Source organism: Monodon monoceros, unplaced genomic scaffold (assembly GCF_005190385.1).
Source record: "Monodon monoceros isolate NGI ecotype Baffin Bay Population unplaced genomic scaffold, NGI_Narwhal_1 Super_Scaffold_19, whole genome shotgun sequence".
Lineage (NCBI taxonomy): Eukaryota > Metazoa > Chordata > Mammalia > Artiodactyla > Monodontidae > Monodon > Monodon monoceros.
In genome coordinates, this window is record NW_021703775.1 from 4982441 (window position 1) to 5005833 (window position 23393).

Consider the following 23393-nt stretch of genomic DNA (forward strand, 5'->3'; position numbering starts at 1 on the left):
AGGGAGGGGGAGGGAGGGGAGGGAGGGGGGAGGGAGAGAGGGACTGATTAACCTTTTTGATGCCAGAGCTCTCCTTCCTTTGATTTTATTGGATATCATTCTAAAGTGCTCTTTCAGCCAACAAACCTTTATTAAGTCCCCACCAGAGACCGAGTACTGCAAGTGTCCAGCACCAACTCTGAGGCCCTCAGCGACCTTACACCTTGGCGGGAGGGATCAACAATGCAGTACAGCGTGAGGAGTGGTACCAAGTTAGGCCAGGCACGAGGGGACACACTGCAAAGGAGTTTCAACCAGAAAGAAGTTACTTAACGTAAGCTTTCTGAATAACTGAGGGCCTGCAATGAACAGAATGAGTTAGCTAATGTGCCAGAGCTGAATTCAAAATACATAAGGACCAGTTATGTGACTGGCAAGGGGCAGTGATCCCTCTCTAACACTAATCAATGATTCCACGGACAAATGTGAAAAGGCAACTGAGCCAAGTGCTGTGACAGCAAGAGGCGGCTCTCGAAGCGCCAGGTCTGTGAGCAGGACCCAGCTGCGGGCATCGGGGGCCGCCTGGCAGCACTCCTAAGTGCCTGGCAGACAGGCGGGAGCGGGACGAAAGGCCAGTGCGGTGGCAGCACAAAGATGAAGAGGGACCACGGCGTCCGGCCGGGGCCTGGACCAGCCTGGGCCAGGAGTCACATTAGAGTCTGGCCTTTATCCTATGAGCGATGGGCAGCCACTGAAAGAGGGCGACACCATCCAGGTCTTGTCTGGAATAGATGCTTACAGCTGAGCGGCAGGGAACAGGTCAGATGCGGAGAGGCCAGCGCGGATGAAGGCTCCCGTAGCCGGCAACTGTGTGAAAACAAGCGGGAAGGAATTCTGACCTCGTCAGCAAGAGCGGCTCTAGGGAGGGAAGAGATATGGGAACATATGTATATGTATAACTGATTCAGTTTGTTATAAAGCAGAAACTAACACACCATTGTAAAGCAATTATACTCCAATAAAGATGTAAAAAAAAAAAAAAAAAGCGGCGCCAGGATTTTCAGCTTTGAAAGCAGTTGATATCAACTTGCTTTTGGGGGAATCACACGGCTGCCAACAGTAGACTTCCAGAAGGTGCAACCGGAAGAGCAGCATTAGTAAGGGGGCGGCTGGAGAAGTGAACTTCCCGCCTGCAGAGAAAGCATCACTCATCCCGAGAGCATCTGTCGGCAGCCATCTAAAGTGGCGCTTTCTGAGAATTCTGTGTCGCTCTCACGAGGCGAGCTGTCAGCCAGAACGCCCCCACCGCGTTCACGCAACTCCGGAATTTACACCCTTCCATCCACCCCATCTCTGGTCCGTCTCCAGCACCTGTTCCAACAGCGTGCAAACTGGTGTCCCTGCCTTGAGCCGCGCTCCGCTCCACGCCACCCTCCCCACTGCCGATGGAGCGCTCCTTCCAAGTACAAACCTGACTGCCCTCTCTCCTGCTTCAAACCCTTCAGCCTTCAACTTCAGGATGAAGCCCAGCTCCCCGGCTGAACGCACAGGGCCTCCCGTGGGCCAGCTGGCCCCTGTCTGCCTCTCTGCCACGGCCCTGCCCCACCCGCCAACAAATGCCTAAGAAGAGTGACTTAGGGTAATCTGGGAAGTGCTTACTCCAAAAACTACAGATTCTTCATTTGCTCTCAGCAGGAAACTCTAGTACAAAAATAATGCAGGTGGTGCCTAGGCGGTGCCCTGGCCGGGCTATGCAGGAAGCCTCCTGCTGGGCCACTGTCTTCGAGATAAAGACTCTTGCCCTCTGACGACTTTCCCTGGTCTGACACAGAGATGAAGATAAACAGGGCCAGCCTTGGCAAAACGATTAGTCTGGAAGTTTGCCACGGATGATCCCACTTGTGCCTGCAAGAATGACCCTACAACCTTCCTGCTTTCCAGCCTAACCCCCCCTTGCCACCTTAACAGGGATCTCGTTTATACAGCAACTGAAACTCAGCCACTACATCGTACATTTGCATGGTAAGCCTTTTACTGTATATAAAGGGAAAACAGAGGGCTTCAGTGCTGGACAAAGAAATTCTGGTTCTGGCCAGTGACAGGGGAGGTGGCGTTTTAGTCTGATGCCTTCTCTCTGTCTCTAGACACCATCCTGGCCACAAACACAAGTCAAAACCTAAGCTGACTGGGCCTGGACCCTTCTGACCCCCATCCCTTTCCCGCAGGTCCACAGATGCTCAAGTCTCACCAGCAACACCCTAAGAGTCTCGGATGCCGAGGACCCCCCCCCCAAGCCCATTTCTCAGGAGGCTTCTCTCCTCCACAGCCACCCCAGGCTTCATTCGGCTCCGGCCAGACACAGCGTGGTGACCATTCTGTCCCCTGGACAGCGTGACCGGTGCACAGACCCAGAACCGCGCTCCCTAAGCAGCCCCAGAAGGCAGGCCAGGAAGCAGGGGAGAAGGCTGCCCGGGTCCAAGCAGCTGACCCTCTGCAGGCGAGGCCACGGGAGCGTGGGGGAGGCAGGCCAGTCCTGACGGCAACGCCCGGGCCCCCGAGTTCCTCACACTCTGTGCATCAGGCAAACTAGTGATGGCTGAGCTGGTGTGTGAGCGCAGACACAACAGAATGGAAATGCGAAGGAAAAAATATATATATGTGTGTGTGTATTTATAAATTTTGCTTTACTGTGTAATAAGGTTAATTATAATGTTTTAAGTAAACTACCTGATAGTTGTACTAAATTACCACTCAGTATAGTAGCCATCATATAGATAATTACGTGCTTCAGACTCATCTTGTGAGTTTTCGGGTCTTTTTTTGTTTAAATACAATAGTAAACTCTGTGCGTGTCGCAATCAGCTGCTAGAACATAAAAGAAAAATTAAGGGGGTGCGAGTGGGCACCGCGTTTACCAGGTCACTGTTTTCTTTATATTTTCATAATGTTTGATTTCACACAGATTTTCAAACAAAAGTCATTTCAAAACGCTAAATTTCTCTATTATTAAAGAAACTGTAGTATGATTCCCTGTATAACGGATAATGAATCAACTCGCGCATGGGATCTCTTTCCATCAACAGGCCCGATAACGGAAGGAAAAAAGATAAAGAACGCGCGCTCAGGGCGTTTCACCGGCAGGGTGAAGCTTGACGGGCAGGTGACACGACCCCTGTTTCTCAGGTAAGAAAAATTAGACTCCAAGGAGAGTATACGTCAGCCAGTCCGAGGTTTGCAAGCTAGCAAGCGGTGGAAGGAGTGTTTAAAGCCTCAGTCTGTCTGGCTCCACAACTCCTGTTCTTCCCACGGCCCCACGCGCTCACCAAACCTTCTGCCCTGCGGCCTGACCAGGGGAGAGCACAGGCCCGCCACCTGCACCTCCCGTCCCCTCCACACCAGAGCATCTGCGGCTGCTCCTGCATCAGCCACCACACGTCACACGCACCCCCTCACCTCCCCACCTCCAGCTTTCAGAGACCCAAGTTCTCAGTTCTAGACTTGACACCAACTTGCTGGGTGACCTCGTGAAAGGAGCTGAACTTCTCTGGGCCCCACGAGGTTAGCGGGCCAGAGGGCACGCAAGCCTGCACAAGCCCTGTGCTCAGTGTCTCCTGACCTCCCCTTCGTCCCTGCCCTGGAGAATCCCTGACCGAAGGTCCCTGAGTTGTCACCTCCTCACCAATCACACAGGGTCAGGTCCGGGCTTCCGTGCTCCTGCAGACGTGAGGACCCCGCCCAGGGCCACGGGCATCGGGAAAGCCTGCGGACGGCAGTCCGGCTTCTAGATCACCAGGTGGAGTGTTTCGTTCAAATTCGGGATCCCATCAGCTTCAAGCCAGAGCCCCAAAGTTACCCAAAAAGCTCCCCCGGGGAAGCTGGAGCTCTGGCTCAGAGGCCGAGGGATCCGAGGCCCAGCCCAGGACAAGGGCAGCAGCTCCGAGAGACCACGCTGTGGACTGTCCAAGTTCACCAGCACACAGCTGGGGTCGGGACGGCGATCCTGCTGCCAGCTGGTGGGAATCACCCCCCTCCTCCCAGCCGGCAGCCCCGAGGGGCGAGGAGGCCAGGGGGGTGGGAGAGACAGCACACCCCCTGGACCCTGTCACTCCCCATTTCGGAGGAGCTAGCCTTCAAACAGTACTAATCGCAAGATGGTAAAAGCACTTTTTCTGAGCTGGTTACTGCCATTTCTCTCCGGCCCGGCCCCCCGCAAGTGATGACGCACCCGAGGGGTAAGCAATTCCCAAAGGAGTAAAATCAGTCAGTTCCGGAAAGCTTATGACGCGAGGGCGTGTGGGCTACCTCAGCCCAGGACCCCAGGAAGTCACACACCAGCTACTTGTGTGGGCGTTCTGAGCCCATTTCATCTCCCACTGACTTTAAAATGAATCATAAATTATATTAAAATCCACACCTACTCCTCAGTGCTGGGCTGACTATACACGTTACCACAGAAACTTGCGGAACCAGCTTCCCTTCCCCAATTCTGAAGAAGAATTCAAAATTAAGGGAAGCAGTCACTATATCGGGTAAGTCCACACAAGATTATGGGACTTTTAATAATTTTCCTAGTCATTTCTGGAGGGTGAGAAGAAAGGGAAAAATCCACCAACAGGAAGCAAAACTTAATTCATTTAAAAGGAACCTTGGGGGCTTCCCTGGTGGCGCAGTGGTTGAGAATCTGCCTGCCAACGCAGGGGACACGGGTTCGAGCCCTGGTCTGGGAAGATACCACATGCCGCGGAGCAACTGGGCCCGTGAGCCACAACGACTGAGCCTGCGCGTCTGGAGCCTGTGCTCCGCTACAAGAGAGGCCGCAATAGTGAGAGGCCCGCGCACCGTGATGAAGAGTGGCCCCCGCTTGCCACAACTAGAAAAAGCCCTCGCACAGAAACGAAGACCCAGCACAGCCATAAATAAATAAATAAATAAATAAATAAATAAACAAACCTTGGGAATTCCCTGGCAGTCCAGTGGTTAGGACTCCAAGCTTTCACTGCAGGGGCCCAGGTTCCATCCCTGGTCGGGGAACTAAGATTCCGCATGCCGCTCGGCGGGGGTTGGAGGGGGAGGTACGAACTTCCAGTTATAAAATAAATAAGTCCTAGAAATGTAATGTACAGCATGGTGACTACAGTCGATAGCACTGTATCATACATTTGTAAGTTGCTAAGACAGTTCTCATCAAAAAAGAAATATTTTAAAAATAAATAAATAAATAAATGGAATCTCGAGTGGATAAAAAACAGGGTGTGATGTCAGGTTCCTGCTCAAAATCCTCTCCTTTCCTTCAGGTTCCACACATCACTTCATTTGTAAAAGAGATGATTTCCTGCTCTTGGCTTTGTAATTTTTTAAGATGTACTGTCCCATTCAAATCACCGCCGTAAATGTTCTCTCTGACATATTTCCGAGTTGAAGGGACGGACGAGAATTAGACGTTAAGAAGCTGTGATATCCTCAAGAAAAAAGTACCCTCAACCATGCTAAAACCAGTTCACGTCATTCTGGATGTTACTGGAACAGCCCCTGCAGAAGACACGTCCAGAGCTCACGGGCGTTCATCCCACGAGAGCCCCGGAGTCAGTGATCCGGTGTGTGTGACACGTGACCATGACCCCTGGGACCACAGGGGACGAGCTGGCAGGACCAGCTCCTCCCACCCAACCTGCTTCAGCAGGCTTCTCTGCAGTTAAACCAACTCGCCAGAGGGTAACCTCTGCTCTCTTCTGCTATAACCAACACATGATCTGAACAACTGCCCCCCCCCGCCATCAGAAAGGGGGTGCGCGAGAAGAGTGGGCCCCTCGGTCACGGAGGGCGGGCCTCCCACCCAGCTTCACACACCTCCCCCACCCCAGACTCGACGCTACATCCCCACAAAAGCTCCCACCGCCAGAGGAAAAGCGGAAAAGTAGCTTCAGGCTGTGACTATAACCTGCAAATAAACCATGTAGCAAACTGTCCTATGATGTCACAACAGTAGAACTCTGAAGAAAGCCATGAGCCATTTCCAATGATTAGGAAGGCTGGTTAGAAATGTGAAAAAAATTGTTTCAGATACAAAATACATGAAAAAAACAGAACCCAAAGCAAATAAGCCTTTCCTCTGTCCCCTGGACCCACTCGAGCTCCCAGTCTGCATCTCTCAGGGAAGATGTGACGTCTCGTGCGGGACCTCCACGAGGGCCCGGGGGGCTGTGGGAGGAGAAACAGGACAGCTGGGCATCTGAGTCATCCCCGCACTAGTTAGGACCACCCTCGAGCCAGGAAACACCTCGAGTTCCAAAAGAGAGCGAGGCGAGGCAGAGACGGAGCAGGACTTCATGAGGGCCCTAGAGTGAGCGCTGCTCCCGGAGGGCGAGTGGAGGGATTCTCTTGGTAGGTGTCCTCACGGTGAAGCCCCAGGCCAGAGGGGACAAAACAGAACGAGGACCGAAGTGCAGCCAACGGTGGGCTACGTGGCTGGTTTCAATCCAGAAGAAATGTCTACTCAGTTAATAAAAGTGTATCCTTTTTAATCATTCCTTCCTTTTGCTAAAAGAAACCTAGCATCTCTCAGTTCATTTGCTTTCAAACTATCTGGAGTGCAACCTAATAAAAAATACATTTCAAACCACCACCCAATACACATATAACACATATTTTTCAGCAAAATAAGCATTTCTGAAAGTTCTGCAGAACACCCACCCTGAGTACATCTGATACACTCTATTTTCTACTCAGTTAAGAGAAAGATGATAGTTTTGACCAACTATCTGGCTGCACTACCCACTAATGGACTGCACCCCCAACCAGAGAAACACGGTCCTACTTTGTCACTTTATGAAAAGCAGGCAAAAATCGAGGACAAGAGATTATACGCCTAATATTAAACAAAAATTCCATTGTCTGAGTGCAACGTCAAGCGGATTGTTTTCAGAGGCAATCCTAAAGAAAAAAGGACGGGGCGGAAGGGCCGCGACACACAAGCACCCAATCACTTTCTGAGCCGTAACTCGGCTGCTTCTGCCTTCATCTGTTGTTTCGTTTTTAGCACCTTCACAGATTCCTGAGGACTGAACATCTGTGCAACACTTACCTGTTTTCTTCATGTCACAGACTGACTTCTTAACTTTGCCAGATTTCCAAATATAAACCAATTTCTTTCACAGACTACAAGAAATAGAAGACTCCAGAGCAGTGGTCTCCAAACGGGGCTGCACAGTAAAATCAACTGGGGGATTTGTTTGTAAAAATATCACCCTGGGCCCCATCCCGGATTAGTCAACGGGGCCATGGACCAGCTAAGATTTTAAAGCCTCCTGCTGTGATGGTGATGCTCTATATTTTGATGGGGAGGCTGGGTTAAACTACTGCTTGCACTGTCCTCAAAACTCATTAAGATCTGCGCATTTCATTAAGAAAAACTGTATATAAACACTGCACTCCATGTAATAATATGCAAGCTGAAATGTTTCAGAGTAAAGCTACTGATTTCAGCAAGTTATTTTGAAATGCCTTTAAAGAAATAGCTCAGGACTTCCCTTGGTGGCACAGTGGTTAAGAATCCACCTGCCAATGCAGGGAACATGGGTTTGAGCCCTGGTCGGGGAAGATCCCACGTGCTGCGGAGCAACTAAGCCTGTGCGCCACAACTACTGAGGCCCGCGCACCTACAGCCCATGCTCCGCAGCAGGGGAGACCACCGCAGTGAGAAGCCCGCGCACCGCAACTAAGAGCAGCCCCCGCTCGCCGCAACTGGAGAAAGCCCCCAGGCATCAACGAAGAGCCAACGCAGCCAAAAATAAATTAATTAATTAATTTTAAAAAAAGAAAGAAAGAAATAGCTCATACTGTAGGATTCCCACTATATGACATTCTGGAAGAGGCAAAACCTGAAAAAAGTGAACAGATCAGTGGCTGTCAGGGCTTTGTGGTGGGGGGCAGGGAACAGGTGCAGCACAGAAGACTTTTCAGGGCAGTAAAACCACTCTGTATGATGCCCTAATGGTGGATGCGCGTCTTATACATTTTTCTAAACCCACAGAATGCACACCACCAAGAGTGAACCCTAATGTAAACGCTGGACTCCGGATGACAGTAACGCATCCATGCCGGTTCATCAATTGTGACAAAGGTACCATCTGGGAGAGGGTGCTGATAATGGGGGAGGCTCTGGATGTGGCGGGGTGAGGCAGGAGCTATACGGGAAATCTCTGCGCCCTCTTTTAATTCTGCTGTGAACCTGAAACTGCTGTAAGAAAATTAAGTCTTTAAAAAAACAAAAAAGGATAGACTGATGGATGGACAGGTGGATAACTGTGAGAAAGCAAATGTAATAAAACATTAGTTATAAAATCTAGGAGGTAGATAGGTATGGGTATTCACTTTATAGTTATTAACTTTTATGTAGGTTTCCATTTTTTCTTAATAAACTGTTGGGAAGAAAGCTCCCCCAGACGATTATACTCAGACACTTCCTCTAAGTGTAGTCCCCAGACCAGCCCCTTCCACGGCACCCAGTAACTTGTTAGAAACTCAGATTCTCCGTCCCACTCCAGGCTGACTGCACCAGGATCTGTGAGGCGGGACCCAGCCATCTGTGTCCAACAAGCACCCAGGGAAGGGGGGCAGCGGTGGAGACGGTGCCGGCGTGCTACACAGACCAGGCTCCATCCAAACCCCAGCAATGTCTAGACAGGGAAATGATGGGGGCCGTAATCTTAATGTCACCAACTCTGGGTGTTTCCTCAGTTATTTCATGACAGCAGATTGAACCGATAATCTCCTAGCTCTTTGGTTCCACACGTTTCCTACGTGGAGTCCTAAATGTGCTCCTTTTGTGGTCTCCCCACTGTCATTCTGTTTTACAATTTTCAACACAAGAGCAAACTGCCAAATCAACAAACAAGTGCGTGCTTCTTATTTCTCTTTCATTCCATATTAATCTGTACTTGCAGAAGAGAGCTTACAGGGTCTAAGATGGAGGCCAGTTATTTGGTAAAAAGCTACATCTGACAAAAAATGGGTTTTCTTTCAGATAAAATAAAACTGGCTTTATCTTTAAGGAGTTCCGCAATTACAATCAAAAGACAATCTCGCTGACTATACAAGGTTCTTTATACTGCTGGATATTTTGAGATAACAGTGTTTGTTGAAATAATATTTTTTTCCCTAAATTCTCAGAGGACCTTTAAAGTACACTCCAGAGTTTGAGAGAAATAAATCCTTTCCTTTTGGAAAATGGCAGCTACATGAGTAAATGCTAAGCGTTCTACTTGTGTTTCTATAGATCATATGCAAACTATTGAAACAGATAGCATGAGAAAGTTACGAGAGGGTGGAACTGAATTCCTCCTCTATCTCACGTAGAGCTGGCCAAACAAATCACGAGAACATCCTGCTCTTCCCTATCTGGTTTAAGGAACATGTTCTATAATCCTATCAACGAAGGCCCTTTCATTCCAAAATAAAGTTATTTATGTTCTAAGTAAGACTTGAAGCCTTGATAATGGTGTATGAAAGCATCAGCCAGGCCAACTGCAGAGTAGAAAACTGAACAGAAAACTATTTACCAACAACCGGTAAAAGCCCACAGTTAACTCCAAGATGCTCGGCTAATAAAGCTAATGGATTTTCAGTCAACAATAAAATCAAAACTAAATGCAAAAGAGAATGGCTCATAAATTAGCTAATTACTGGCACTTCTCTGTGGCACAGCACGCATGTCTACCTGCCTACCTAACACAGACCGACTGACCTGTGATGGCCAAGTGATGGTTTCAAACCTGCTCTTGGGCTTCCCTGGTGGCGCAGTGGTTGAGAGTCCGCCTGCCGATGCAAGGGACGCGGGTTCGTGCCCCGGTCCGGGAGGATCCCACGTGCCGCGGAGCGGCTGGGCCCGTGAGTCATGGCCGCTGAGCCTGCGCGTCCGGAGCCTGTGCTCCGCAACGGGAGAGGCCACAGCAGTGAGAGGCCCGCATACGGCAAAAAAACCCAAAAACAAAAACCTGCTCTTACTCAAAGGCAATTTCCATGGCAATTCCTCCAAAGTCCTTGAATCACCAGAAAACAACGCAAGCCCCAAAGAGCCTTTATAATTCTGAATCCTCACTCAGAGATAATAAAGCTGTTTCAAAACTCTGAAGTTTGCAACTCTAACATATAAATCGATCTGCCTGGCTTCTCTCCACAAAGTGTGAGAGATGAAAAGGCGTCACCCCAGCCAAGTCCAAGTTCATTCCCGCAGCAGCACCCAAACCCAAGGAAGCTGTGAAGCTGAAACAGCAGGGCAATGACTCCCCATGTGGGTCCCCGGACATGCAGGGGACTCGTGAAGACACTTGGCTTTTATCCAGGCTTCCACCAACAGAAACAGGAGGTGGCCACCGAGAAACGGGCTCCGAGGAGCAGACAAGCTTGAGAGGGACGAGCCGAGTCCCACAGGACGCCAAACGCCCCTGCGTGAATGTCACGCGACCGCAGGTGTCCTGGCCCCGCCCCAGGGCATCCACCACACATGCCACCCACCCGCCCTCCTTTCACACCCAGCAGTGTTGCGATGCTGACATCGGCACAGGAGCCCCATGTGAGAGGATGTCTCTCCTCCTGCTATCTTGGAGACCGGAAGCCGCACGGCGATGGGCCGGCCCATCCTGGCAGTGGTTAACAGATCCCAGGTGTGTGCGCCGAGGCCGAGGGAAAGGCCTGGACCCACGGAATCTGACTCAAGTCCATCTCAGGTGAGGTGAGCCCGGGGCCCACCTTACCACTTACCTTTTGTGACTACGGAATAAACACAACAGGCGAGCATAAATGGTTCCAGAAAGTAACACTTTTCTTTTAGCTTACCTTTTAGCCTGGGAAACTTCAAACTCACCACAGAAGTAGAGAGAGTAGGAGAATAAAGCCCCGTGCCTCCAGCTTTAAAAATCATCAAGACGCACCCAAGCTGGCTTCATCTTTACTCTGACCCACCTCCTCCTTGCAATGGGCTATTCTGAAGTCAATCCTAGACATGTTTCGTTTCATATGCAAATACTTCACTATTTGTAAGAAGCAAACGCTTCTGAAGCTAGTATTTCCCAAACCTGGCTGTGCAGTCATTTACAGAGCTTTATAAAAAATACCCACTTCTGGGCCCCAATGCATCAGCAGGTCTGGGTGGGGTCCTGGAATCTGTTTCGTAATTGCTCAGGGTCAATCTCCCACAGCTGGGAGAGAACCATTCCTTAAGTTCTAGACCCAAAGCCGATTTCTGTTTCATTCCCTCCAAGAGAGAATCTTTGGAATGTAGAAAACGTGGCAAAAATACCAAACCAAGAAACCAACTCAGACCTAAAACACTATCCACAGCCCTCCTGCAAAGTGGAACCAGGTGCCCTAAGTCTCGCCCGCTAGTACTAGAGGTTTCCAAAAGGGCTGCCTTTTGAAAGCACGCCAAATGTTAGAGAAAAATGGGCCCCGACGCTGGCCCACCCCTTCCTTTCGTAGAAAAGGAACCTGAAGCCCAAAGAGATGACATGACCAGCTCAAGACACTGATCCTATCACAGCAGCACTGAAGGAAATCCGACTTTGAGGCCCTGTCACTCTCTGACCTCAGGGCTTTGCCTGTTACCCGAGTCCTCCAGGACCGCCCCGGCATCCAGAGCCTGCACTGCACACCAGAGGCACGGCACCGACACGGGTCCATTCCCGAGCACCACGGCTGTCACAGAGGTCATGATCGACTGGAACACATCCGGAGGTATCATCTCAAACACAAGGGACGTGTCAGACATACAAAGACCATCGGAAGGACTGAAGATGCCTGGTCCAATGCTAAGGAGCCCTCGGGATACAGGAGTGAGGCCTCCATCACCTGGCCAGTCATCACCTGCCGGGGCAGAAGCTGCCGAAAGTATTGGCTGACATCTCCAACCGTGAGCGACATAAATGATGGCGGCCATGAGCTCTGGTCCCCGAGTCTGCAAGGGACAAGGACAAGGACCGGCCAGACGCTGTGCTGGGGGAGGGGCTTCCTGAAGGCAGCAGGAGGAAGCACAGACTAGCCCAGTTCCTTCCATTCCACCACCAAACTTACCTGACACCACCACGGCAATTTATGGTTTCTTCTCAACCCCTCCCAACAAAGTTGAGAGGACAAAACAAGGCTGGCAACAAAGAATTTAAAAGTAAGTAAGTCGTTAATGCTGTGAACCTTCAAAGAAAGATCATTTTTAAATTTCGTAATGGGAAGCCTGCAGCCTTGACCCGCCGGGAGAGGGGCCCGGCACAGAAGCCACACCAGCTACACGGGGCAGAGGCCGCCTCAGGCGTAACCTCGTGAAACAGAAACGGTGATTCCAGGAGTCCTCAGAGGCTGTGCAAAAAGCAGATCGTAATCCGCCTGATCCACATTCTGTGCTTATCCAAAGCCTATTTTCTTACCTCTGCTGTATACAACCAGACACCTTCAGTAATTCTCTCCTATGTTTACTACAAGTATTTACAAGAAAACACTACTAGTGTATTAGTTTATACAAGATGTTTGCATTATATGCAAAATATGTGGGGAAACATCCTCAAATAAGACGTGTATACTTCCACCACAGTGTCAGTGTTTAGTACTCGCAAGGTCAACTCCACCAAGAATGATTCTGCAGATCGCGAAGGAGGTGGGCAGGAAATAGGTGATTCTGAAACCCTTTGAGTCCTGAGCTTCCATAGCCTCTTCCTCCAAAACCAGTACAGGCATCCCCTGGGAAATGCTCTCTGATAAAGGTATATATAAAGTCGCATCTATGAGAAGTCCGTACAAACCACGAAAATTAACAGCAAACTCCCAAAGGAAGAAACTCCAATGTAACACGGAGTTGAAAACTTGAAACCAGTCAGAAAATTAACAGTAATTCATGATCTTGCCATCCAGGGGACTGGGGGCGTGGGGGTGGTTTAAGGAGGGAAAAAGCAGACTTTGATTTACCTTTTTCTTTCAAACTAGCGAAGCAGCATATTTCCACAATCAACTGAACCTGTGTTCCCCCAAGCTGAGTTATGAACAACGATGCTTACTTAGTAAAGGGAGGAAAAGGCACAAAGGACTTCCAAATCCAACAGCCAGCAGAGCGAGCCCGGGGCGGAAACTGACCAATCCCCGCAGCCGGTGTGGACCCAGATCCTCAGCTTAGAACCGGGCGCTCCTCAGGGTAACCTAGGAGCGCTGACAGACCACCCCGCCCAGGGGGCATCCCCAGGACAGTCCAGCTTGAGTGCCTGGGGATTCGGCACAGTTATCAGGTGTGTAGGCTCCCGGTGACTGCACTGCGCAGGCCAGGCCGGGACCCGCTGCTTCACAGCAAGGATCAGAAGCTGCGCAACGTAATCCCAAGGAGCGCGAGGGTGAGAACATGAGCCCACAGCCTTTGCTTCAGACTCCCCAGCGGCGGCCTCGCCCTGCGGAAAACCAGGGTCAGGGCTTCATGGCAAGGAGGTCTCGTTAGGATGTAGAAAACAAACTTACGGTTACCAGGGGATGGGGGAGGCGGGAGGGGGGATAAATTGGGAGATTGGGACTGACATACACACACTACTATACATAAAATGGTTATCTAATAAGCACCTGTTGTAGAGCACAGGGAACCCTCCTCAGTACTCGAATGGCCTATATGGGAGAAGAATCTAAAAAGAAAAAAGACTGGATATTTGTATACGTATAACTGATTCACTTTGCCGGACACCTGAAACGAACACAACATTGTAAATCAACTATGCGCCAATAAAAAGGTTTTTTTAATAAATAAATACATAAAAATACCTTAATTAAAAGTAAAGAAAAGAAGGTGGTCTCGTTAGGACCTCTGTTTAGCAGGTACAGCTGGAGTTAGGGAATGAACCAGCCAGAGAAGCTGCCGTGAGCTGGAGTTAGACCTACTGTCTTGCTGACTTTGAGTTTTGAGGGAAGAGGAGAAGAGCAGAGGGGCTCTGCCCGCTGGGCACCTGCCAGGGAAAATTGGAGGAAAGCATCCCGCAGCTTCACAACAACCCTACTCTATGCGAATTATCACAAAAAAACAAAAGCAACCTGCCTCCACCATCCTTAACACACCAAAGACATTCCCCTACACATTGCCTCCCGGCGCCTTCTCACGCAGTCAGCCCCAGCCCCACCCCCACCCCACCCCCGCCCCGCGCACGGAGTCCAGGCAGCCTCCCTCTCCTGCGCCGACATGAAGGAAAACAACGCACCTCTTCCACGCCACCGCTCAGACGCAGGGTCTGGATTCTCAAGGCTGCTTTAGGGGTTACCTTTCTCTCAGGGCCTCCCATGAAATATTGACAATTTAGGTTTTCCTCTTTTTTGTTTTTTAACCATAGAGCCTACTGACATGCTCTAAGGTGGAAATTAAATTTCAAAAGCGTATCTGTAAGATGGGAGTGTTACTTGTCTACTGTTTAGATGGCTGGGAGAGCTGAATTCCTAGTAGGAAAGCTCCAATGATTAGTGCTAAAGGCAATCCAGCTACAGTACAGAGCTTTCAAAGAACGGAATTTTAAATATGGTTTTTATTAATGTGACGCACAGAAAAGTCGAGTATTAAAAATGCTGTTCTCTAAAGACCGGCCTGATGCAACAAACTGCAAAACAGCGTATTAATTCTGCCAAAACCAGAAATTCCGCAATAATTCCACTTGCCTTCCCAATTGAAGCCTAAGACAGACAAGCCTGGTAATTATTCTCACATTAAGCAAGCAGTGACAAAAGGTGACCGAGGTAATTAGCTCGAACAGCTGAACCTTCAGGAAGCAGCACTGGAAAGTCAAAGGAACGTGACAGAAAGCACCATGTTTATCACAGTGCCTGCATGTAACAGTCACGGGGCAAAAGCGTATTTCTTTTAACGAGTAAGATGAGAGAAAGCGAGAGTGTCAACAGGTCATTTTAGGCAAAAACGTCAAAGCCCTTTTGGCAATCTCCTCCAAGGCTGGTTCACCTCGTAAGTAAGCCACTGTTCCCTCCAGCTCTCTGGGTCCTTTGGGGGTTTTCTGGGCAAATGAGGGAGGGAGAACTAGAGGTTCTCTCCAGTTCTTTCCAGAACGACCATCCTATGTTTCTGAGACATCAACATAAAAACCACTGGCCTCACCCACTATCCCCACAAAAGACACACACTTAAGGACAACTGTGCCTCACATCTCTCCGCCCACACCCATTTCTTCCCTCGTTTCTTCCTCCACAGCCCTGACTCTACATCTGCAGGCTGTACCCACCCTCCATGCAGTGGCCCCGCTTCCAGAGCTGCCCTCTGCTCGCTCGCAGCCAGGGCTTTGAATGTTCCTATTTCAACAGTGACACTGTCTACTGCCTGCTTCCCAATTTTGCAAGACAACAGGTGATCAAGAACCAAAAGGCGAGTCTCTCCCGAGTTCTCCACTTGATGAGATTCACACCTGCCTCCCCGCCCTCCAACCCCAACTCAAAGCCCACCTGCCTTCCGGCAGCCTGCGCTGCGGTCTGCAGCCCCCCAGGGCACCGCGCCGGCGGGGTCTACTTCACTGGAAACTTGCACCGGGGCTCAGCCACAGTGCCCAGCCCCCAGCCACTCCGCAAGCGCCTCACCCAGGAACTCCGCTCATTCCTTTATCCTCTGAGACACTTCCTGTTGTACCACGAAGGGCACTGCAAACTGAAACGGAATGAGAATCGTAATCGGCTTCCTATTCTGACTTTTATCACGTCACCATATCACCAAACGGGGGGAGGGGGGAGGGAGAGCGCCCCACTGCACTGCTTTCAATCCAGACAGAGAGCAAGAAAGCACCTGGGGTGGGGGGGCGCGGGGGGAATAGGGGCAGGGGAGACCCCAGCTCTCTGGGACCCTAGTCCAGACCAGGCCACAAGGCCCCTCACTGCTCACCTGTCACCTACAGGGTCAGGCTACGGAATCTCCAGAAGCCTTCCCTACATCCACATCCTGTGGTGGTGGCTCAGAGCAACTAGGATCCCAACGGAATGTTACGGTCCCTTCACAGAATCATCGACCCAAGTAACACCTGACACCACACAGATCCAACATAATCCTGGCCTGACTAAGCCACCCTAACAGCTGTGCTCCAACGTAATGTCTAAATCAGCTGCCAACCACCACCACTTCCTGGAACCTCGTACTAGGTCCTAACTATCCAAAGTGTGAAGCTGCTGTAGCATCACCAGGAAGCGTATTAGAAACGTAGACTCTCAGGCCCCATCACAGACCCGCGGAACGACCATCTACATGTTAACAAGCTCCCCAGTTGACTCAAGTGCACAGTGAAGGCTGAGAAGCACCAAATGAGGCACAGAAAACCGGGGGGAAAGGAAACTTTCAGGGCAGTAACGTCTGCCCTCCTCTGCCCCTCGATCCCACCCCTACTCCCACCCACCCCTCTTCCCAGCATCACCCAGGGCCCCAAGCCCTCCCGCCTGGTCACACCTATGGACCCAACCTGCCAATACCCTGGGAAACAGTCTAGCAAACGGGTAAGTGCTAGACTTAAGTCAAGACTGAAAGGCCTTAAAGCCCAGTTTCCCCACTGCCCACTAGCTATGTCACTATAGGCAAGTTACTCAACCTCACAAATTACTCGTATGTGACATAAGGATAAAAATGAGGAAACATATACACAAAAATCTCGTGGAGTCAGTACTCAAGATAGCTATTATTTTCTGAACACACTGTCAAGATGGCCCCTCTTTACTAATTCAAATAAATCATTTTGGTTCCAAAACTCCCACGAATCCGTCCAGCCTGCAATGTCAGCATTTCTTCTCTTGTGAGTCTCCACCTGTCCATTTCCATTAATGTATACGATCACCTTACTGTATCAAAGGCTAATGAGCCCTCACTGAGCTTAGCACATCCTGATTCTTTTCTAAAGCCACCAAAATCAGTCTGCGGAATACCATCAACTCTCAAACACTGCAGAAGGCATACCCCAGACACTCCCCACGTCTGACCCACTGAAGTGAAAAATCAATTCACGCAAAGAAATTAAGCATCATAGTAAGAGAGTCTTAACCTCAGGCACTTAACCCTCAAATCCCACCATTTGTTTTATTCTTCCTAAGAACTGAACTCATCTTCAAACTTCATCTTCTGACACGTAAACACATCAGACACAATCTGGTTCGTTTACCTGTAGATGGATCGCACTTCCCCCGCATAATCGGCATTTTGGGGAAGGAAGTAAACTTCACTTACTCTCCTAAACAGCCAATGAGAAGCCTGCCAACTACAAGGTGGGGATGCATGACTTCCTCCGGGCCCGACTCTCATTTCCTGTTGAGCTAAGAAAAGCAGGTCTAGTGTTGCCACACATGAATCGAGGCATTTGAGCTCCTAAAACCATAGCCAACATAGGACTTATCCCTTTCCTATTATCATCCCATCCAAACACACAGATAAAAAATCCTAACTCCCAGCTGTAGAACAAGACATGTGGTAACACTGCAATTAATGGGTGATGAGACTTTTTTTTTAACATCTTTATTGGGGTATAATTGCTTTACAATGGTTAGTTTCTGCTTTATAACAAAGTGAATCAGTTATACATATACATATGTTCCCATATCTCTTCCCTCTTGCGTCTCCCTCTCTCCCACCCGATGAGACTTTTTTGTAAAACGAAGATATTAAAAAGGTCAGCGTTATCTCTCCATCTCAATGCCGAAAAATGGAATCTTCCACAATATCCAAAACCTTTTGACTCTTCCTTAATGAAGGACAAAGGGAAGAGAGAGAGAACTGACACGACAGAGAAAACAACAGGGCACTTAAGAAGTTTGCCAGCCCTGGACTCGCACTCCGCAGCCCCTGGTGAGCTGACCGCAGCTGCCTGGGGGCCTAAGGGGCTGGAGGAGAGACCAGCAGAAGAACCACCGTGCAGAGCCTGGTCAAGCCCCAAGTGCTGACCCTCAGAATCCTAAGCAAATAGAATGATGGTTGCTTTAAGCCACTAAGTTTCAGGGGTGGCCTGTTACCCAGTAAAGGCAACTGAAGGAGGCATTTTTCACCACCTGATATATTTATTTTGTGTCTTCTTAAACTCCATGGAAGCATGGACTGTGTCTTTTTTGCCAATTCTGTATCTCCATGCTCTAGAACAGAGTCTGTAGTGATCTGGGGGTTGGATATGCTACGTAACGGAATAGAAGACCACATGTATTTCTTAGTTTTAAAAAATGAAATTCCTAATTTATTAGTTAATAAACCATTAGTACTTACGAGCACAAAGTTACTTCCTTCTAAGAGGAAGTGTGGACACACAAAGAGGCACCAGGGAGGCACCCACACGAGGAAAGACCATGTGAGGGCAGAGCCAGACAGCAGAAACCAAACCTACCAACACCATGATCTTGGACTTCTAGACTCTAGAACCATGAGAAAACAAATGTCTGTTGTTTAAGCTACCAAGTCCACGGCCTTTTCATGTGGGACCCCAAGCAAACAGGTACAGGTATGGGGTTCACTTACATTTCTTCTTATGGTTCTCGTGGCCCCATATTCTTACCACATTCTCCGAAAAACGAAAAACTTACTGAGGAATTCCTATAGAAGAAACGTTGGATGACAAGTAATTTTTCAAACTGATTTTTAGCTGGGAGGAGGGGTTCTGGTCCCATCTCTGTGACTGACGAGGCCTCTGATTTGGGGAGGGGTCTGGAGTCTCTTAGGACAAATCTTAGACCCATTCTTTTACCAAAGTTTGAAATAGATCATCTTCAAGCCTCCTTAGAGCCCTAACATTCAACAAGTACGTGTGGAAATAATTGTCAGAATGGTCAAACGAACTCCACGAATGATTTTTAAAAGGAGTTTTGAGACTTCCCTGGTGGCGCAGTGGTTAATAATCTGCCTGCCAGTGCAGGGGACACAGGTTCGATCCCTGGTCTGGGACGACCCCACATACCGCGGAGCAACTAAGCCCACGCACCACAACTACGGAGCCTGCGCTCTAGAGCCCGCGAGCCACAACTACTGAGCCCGCGTGCCACAGCTACTGAAGCCCGCATGCCTAGAGCCCGTGCTCCGCAACAAGAGAAGCCAACGCAATGAGAAGCCCGCACACCGCAACAAAGAGTAGCCCCCGCTCGCTGCAACTAGAGGAAGCCCGTGCACAGCAATGAAGACCCAATGCAGCCGATAATTAATTAATTTTTTAAAGTTTTAATTCCCATTCTTATTCAGGGTTGGTTGATATCAGTGATGAACTTCACAGGAAGCATAGTTTTCCCACAGTTTGCTGATGAAATCAGAGCTCTTACAATTAGCTACAGAAGACAGTTGTGGAATATATTTCTTACAGTCTTTTGCGGGGAGAGGGGCTTTCTTGAGGGGGTTCTTTCTTCAAAGAACCTCATTTGAAACAAGATAATTATGTCCCTTAAGTATAAACACGCTGCAGAGAGATGGCATAATTTTCTCAGAGTTAAAGTTTATTTCTCAACAGTTTCTTCACAAGTAGAGGAAATGCATTTTAGCAAAAGCTTCCTTCCCTGTAATTTACTCTGAGCAAGTTGCTCAGGTGAAACCTGTGTTCTGGGTAGTTCCTCTTTTGCTAATATTTATAAACAAGCAGTTTAAAAAGTTAAATAAAAACTATGTTTTGAGAGTATACAAATAATAAGTGTTAAACTAAATCTGACAAGACCATTATTTAACGTTCACATAGCCCCATCAGATTTCCAAAGTGCCTTGAAGTCACTATGGTTTCTAAGAGCATCACCCTGGGATGGATTTGAGATTCATCTGCATCGTATGAGTGAGGCTGCTAAAGATATTCAACAACTGCTCTGTCCCAAGGCCAGCTGAGTTTCAATGTCATTGCAATGAAAAGCTCCTTGGGTATTTGTCACTTTTGGTGATAGAGGTAGGAACTTTTTCATTTATCGTTGTCAGACTGAAATACTGGGCTCACGATGCACATTTTTCCTCCTAGATGAAATACTTTCAGCATACCAAAGACTTTGGTTTAACAGAAATTTTTGATTAATCAACACTTGAGGTTCAAGGCAAACTATTTCTTAGTGGTTCGGAGCCAGGGTCTTTGATCTTCCTTAAGAAACATACTTCTTTATACTTTTCTGATAGTGACGGTATGTTATCTAGGTATGTCATTTGTACGTATTCTGGAATAGACTTTTTACAGTGAAAATTTCATAAGAAATGATAAAATAATCTAGGTAGAGTTGTTTCATATCTAGATAGCTTGACTTGGTTCCATTTCCTTACATGGTTTATATTTTCCTCTTCTATGCTATATGGTACTTAATTTATAAAGATTTTGAAAGAATTCAGTGACATTATCAAATTATTCCTTAATGCATTTGCAAGAGGAAGAGGAATCGAGACACTCTAGATTTGTTCTCTCACAAACATAGCAGGGGGGCAGTCGGGGGGGGGTCTACCATCTGTGTGATACGGACATGCGTATGAAGACATTAGTCTGCAAAACAGTAAATCTTTCATCATGAGAGGAGTAAGTCTCAATTCACAAAGCTTGTGTCAAGTGCCAAAAAAGTGTCTTGAAAGTATGTGCCAGGGTCAGTCATTAGTAAAAAGATTAGCAAAATCAGCAGGTCTTTTTTTTTTTTTTTTTGCGGTATGCGGGCCTCTCACTGCTGTGGCCTCTCCTGTTGCGCAGCACAGGCTCCGGACGCGCAGGCTCAGCGGCCATGGCTCACGGGCGCAGCCGCTCCGCGGCATGTGGGATCTTCCCGGACCGGGGCACGAACCCGTGTCCCCTGCATCGGCAGGCGGACTCTCAACCACTGCGCCACCAGGGAAGCCCAGCAGGTCCTTTTGAAGAACAAATTTGGAGAACTCGCTCTTCCCAATTTCCAAACTTCCCGCAAATCTATAGTAATCAAGACAGTGTATGGGCTTCTCTGGCGGCACAGTTGTTGAGAGCCTGCCAATGCAGGGGACACAGGTTCAAGCCCTGGTCCAGGAAGATCGCACATGCCGTGGAGCAACTAAGCCCATGCGCCATAACTACTGAGTCCGCATGCCACAACTACTGAAGCCCACGTGCCTAGAGCCCATGCTCCGCAACAAGAGAAGCCACCGCGATGAGAAGCCCGTGCACCACCGTGAAGAGTAGCCCCTGCTCGCCACAACAGAGAAAGCCCACACGCAGCATAGGATAAATACTGAGATCAATGGAATAGAATTTAGAGTCCAGAAATTTAAGAAAGCAAAAGAAAAAAATAAGAGTTCAGAAACGCTCACATTTAAGGTCAACTGGTACCAAAACAAGTGTACCAAAGCAAGCGTACCAAAACAACTAAGTGGGAACGGAATGGTCCTTTCAACAAACAGTGCTGGGCCACTGGATATCCACATGCAAATGAATGGAGCTGCACTCCTACTTCACATTTTACACAAAAATTAACTCAAAGTGGATCAAAGAGCTAAACATAAGAGCTAAAACTTTAAAATTTAAAAGAAATCTTCTTTTAAATTTTATATCTTCATAATCTTGGCTTAGGCAGTAGTTTCTTAGATATGACACCAAAAGCACAAGCAACAGAAGAAATAAATTGAACTTTATCAAAATTAAAAACTTCTGTGCTCTAAGTACACCATCAAGAAAGTGAAAAGTCAACTCAAAAGAATGGGAGAAAATTTTTGCAAGTCATACATCTGGCAGAAGACTTGGATCTAGAATACATAAAGAACTTTTACAAACCAAAAAGTTTGAAAAACAAATAACACAATTAAAAATGTACAAAGGATCTGAACACCATTTCTCCAAAGATATTCAAATAACCAGCAAGCTTATGAAAAGATACTCAACATCATTAGTCATCAGAGAAAAGCAATGAAAACCACTAAAATGAGATACGACTAGGTTGGCTGTAATTTTAAAAAGACGGATAATTACAAGTATTGGCAAAAGGAGGTGGAGAAACCAAATCCTTCATATACTGCTGGTGGGAATGTAAACTGGTCCAGCTGCTTTGGAAAACAGTTTAGCAGTTCCTCCAAAGGAACTGAGTTCCTCTGTCATTACCACATGACAGAAGTAATTCTACGCCTAGATATACATCCTAGAGAAATGAAAATACAGTCTATACAAAAACTTGTACACAAATGTTCACAGCAGCATCATTCCTAATAGTCCAAAAGTAGAAACAATCCACCTGCCCATCAACTGAGTAACAGGTAAAATCAGTATATCCATTCAATGGAATATTATTCTGCAACAAAAAGAAATGAAGCACCAATACATACTACAACATGGAAGAACCCAGAACACATGCTAAGTGTTCACAGAACGCAAGTTGTTTGATTCCATTTATATGAAATGTCCAGAACTGGTAAATCTATAGAGATAGAAAGTAGATTAGTAGTAGCCTGGGGCTGAGGTGGGGGAAGGGAGGAAGGTAGTGATAGGACTGGGATATGCAGTTTCTTCTCTGCAGCAACAAATATGTTCTAAAATGTGGCTACGACTGCATGATTCTGGGAATATACTAAAAGCCACTGAACTCGACACCTTAAATAGGTGAACAGTGTGGTGTTTGAATTACGTCTCAATAAATCTTTTTTTTTTAAGTGGTGTTTTTGAAATCCAGGGTTGTCCTCCTACTCACTACTATTCCCATCAAAGAAGTGGGGGGGGGTTGTTTTCAGTTTGTCGTGTTGCTGATGCCTCCTAATGAATGAATGGTGAATACAGAGACAGAGCGGACATGCCGCTGAACATCTACTTCTGCCCAAGGTGGTGTTAACAGGGACTGGATATACCTTTGCACTTGAAACAACCAAAACAAACCCATACAAAATTTACAAAACAAAGGTTTTCAAGAAACTGGACATCAAGCAACGAAGAACAGTGATCCCTGAGATAAGAAACTAGACATCGAGCAATAAAGAACAGTGATCCCTGAGATAAGAAACAAATGAGGCGAGTCATACGACTGCCTGAACTTACTCCCTTTACAAAGTTTTTGGGCACGGCACAGGGAGAGGAAACCCAAGCAGAGCTCAGCAGACTCCCTTAGTTAAGGAGCAGGAGCTAAGAGTCCAGGTAAACCTAGACAGCTAGAGCTCCGGTGAGAATACCAGAAATGAGAGCTACACAAAGAGAAGAACCGCCAGGCTCTGCAAAGCGTCCCCTGTATGTTCATCCAAGTAACGATCAGCACATGCAAAGGAAACTACCAAGGCTGGGGGGAAAAAACATTCGAAAGGATTAGAAGGAACAGTGCAAGTGCTCACACGGATGGAAATAGTGCCTGTTCCCACTAAACAAATGGAAAAACTCATAAATCATGGGGAATTGAGAACTCAGAGAGGTCTTGCCTGAGCAGTGGGATATAACTAGCATTAGACTGAGCACTGATCCAGATCTCCTTAACAAAAACCATAAAAGCAAGACACAAAAGGATCAAGTTATTTCCATGTA

General features: G+C 47.9%; 1 protein-coding gene across 24 annotated transcripts in view; it reads right to left on the reverse strand.

The window, feature by feature from the left end:
- The window catches only part of MAP4K4 (mitogen-activated protein kinase kinase kinase kinase 4), a 177516-nt gene that overhangs the window by 138249 nt on the left and 15874 nt on the right, over nucleotides 1-23393 (reverse strand). The window contains exon 1 of one of the 24 annotated variants that reach the window (XM_029231523.1): nucleotides 17118-17135. The exons of 22 other annotated variants lie outside the window; for them this stretch is intronic. The gene's annotated coding sequence lies outside the window, so the exon portion shown is untranslated. Of the gene's footprint in view, nucleotides 1-15429; nucleotides 16322-17117; nucleotides 17136-23393 lie in introns of those variants that run through there. One more of the 24 variants, XM_029231522.1, reaches the window with a different exon arrangement.